Consider the following 2,279-nt stretch of genomic DNA (forward strand, 5'->3'; position numbering starts at 1 on the left):
GGCCTCCGGCTGCACTGTCGCGGCGGCCAGCGTCGACGGCCCACCTGCCGAGTGCACGCGATAGCGCAGCTGCGCGCCGTCGGCCACGCCCGCGTCCGCCTGCTCCTCCACGAAGCCGCGCAGCTGCACGCCGCAGTCGACGCATGTGAGCCCGCCGTCGTGGAGCCGCACGAGTGGCAGCGATGCGTGCCGCGCAGCCGCCTCGCCGCCTGCGGCGAGCGGTCGCGCTGGTCCTGCGTGCCGCCCATCGATTGTGACGCTGGCCGATCTAGGCACGGGACCGGCGCGCACTCGGTGAGTGCATGCTTGCGGTGCGCGTTTGTAAAGAAAGAATGACAATTTGTCCGCCACTTCACAGCTATGCCTTGCTCCTTTAGGTGCTCTTTGTATATCTGAAACTTGTTCGGGGGCGTGAGCGCCCTGCATCGGACCACAAACACGCTCACTTCGCCGCTGCTGTAGAGGGCCGCCGGGGGCCCATACTACGTCGAAGAAGATCAAGCATCGCATGTACCATGTTTCATTGCAATGATTTTCAATATCATCGGCTTAGTCGGCTTATCACAGTCGCTAGCTTCCTTGTTAGCTTGCTAGTATGTTTGATATTCATGTGTCAATCATTGTAACATCACACTTCTAATCCTCTATCACATCCTCTACCACTCCCACCACCACAGCTAGCTGTGGTGGTTCCGAAAAACAGGTGCGCGGGACCTCAATCCGCAACGGTAGCGAGATAGGTGCTCGCATATACTATATGCGAGCACTATCGCTAAAATCTGGCAAAATGAGGCCACAGCCCCGCTGATGCACTGTCTGCTAGCGGGCAGCAGCAGCACGGCTCGGCACCGCGCTCGGTGGCGTTTTGCTGACCTCAAACGTCAAAGCACAGCCGTTTCGCGATGGCTGAGAGAGAGCTGTGCGCCTGTGCAATCCACGCGCACGCTACCAGCGGAGGATGGTGTGCTGCTTTGGCGCGGTGCTGAGAGGTACGCGCGGCGCTGCAACTACAGCGCATAGCTCTAGGCAGCACCTCGAAGTCGACGTTCGTGGCGATTCGCGTCGAGCGGACCGGCTGCGAGCCAGGTGGGCTACGAGCGAGTGCAACCACGACGGCAGCTGTCAATCTCTGAGACACAACAGCTGCCGTCGTGATTGTCAAAGATGGTGCGTTTGGCAAAGCAGGTCACCAAACGCGAGCGATCGAGTCGGCGCCGGCGGCTCGCGTCTCGCGTCGAATAAGAATTTGACGAGCGGCGTTCTGCACGACACGGGGCACGGGACTCGCGCGCACTGGCTTTGAAAGAAAAACACTTTTCAGTGAAGAATGTTTGTCAAGGAAACCGAGTCACCACGCACATCTACTGCCACGGAAGTATGCACACTGTTCCAATATGAACATCTTCAGAGACGCGCTACTCAACAAGTCCTCAGCTACTAACAACATGCGGCAGATCAGCGGCCGTCGGTGGGGCTAATCCTTGTACTCAACTGGGTGATCTAGTAAGGCATGTCGAAACTTTTGTTGTTGGTCAGCAGCATGTTCGGATGCACCGCCAGCTGCGCCTGCTGCTGCGCAGCGTGCCTGCGGAAGCCTTTGTCGCGGTACTTGACGATCCGGTACACGAACTGCTTGACAGTGACCTCGAGAGCGGATGCCCACTCAGGCGGCGACATCTCCTCAAACGGCTTTACATCGGGAGCCTGAACGACATGCAGATGGACTTGCGCGGCCCGCGCAACTTGGACTCGATCGCGACGCTCGTCGTCTTCGCGCTGCCAGGGACGGCATTCGTCACGGAGTAGCGCCGGTCCGAGCCGTCGCCAACCAACCAGCGGCTGACTGTGTCTCGGATGCTCGCGGGCTCGTCGGCAACCGCCTGCGCCAACCGCTCCGCGAGCGGTGGTTGCGGCCCCGATGTCGGTTCGAGCGCCTCCACCAGGCAGTCGCGGCAGACCCAGCCCGAATCTTGGAAGTTGACGATCACGGTGCGGTCGTCGCCTTCGTACGTAAATGCCTGCTTGCAGAAAAAGCATATGCCCGGGCGGGCCGCCGCGATCGGCCGGCTGCACGTCCCAATGGGCGATCATGACTGGCTACCTTCTGCACGCTCTCGCACCCCTTGAGTTCGGCGACAACGAGGACGGCGCGCACATCCAGTATGCCTGCACCGTAATCAGCACCAAACCATCGGCCGAAGCAATAATCAACGAGTTTAAGCGCAAAATGAGCACTTTCCCTCACCAGCCGCGCTTCTCGAGCGATGCGAAAAATCAGT

This window comes from Emiliania huxleyi (assembly GCF_000372725.1).
Source record: "Emiliania huxleyi CCMP1516 unplaced genomic scaffold EMIHUscaffold_336, whole genome shotgun sequence".
NCBI classification, from domain to species: domain Eukaryota; phylum Haptophyta; order Isochrysidales; family Noelaerhabdaceae; genus Emiliania; species Emiliania huxleyi.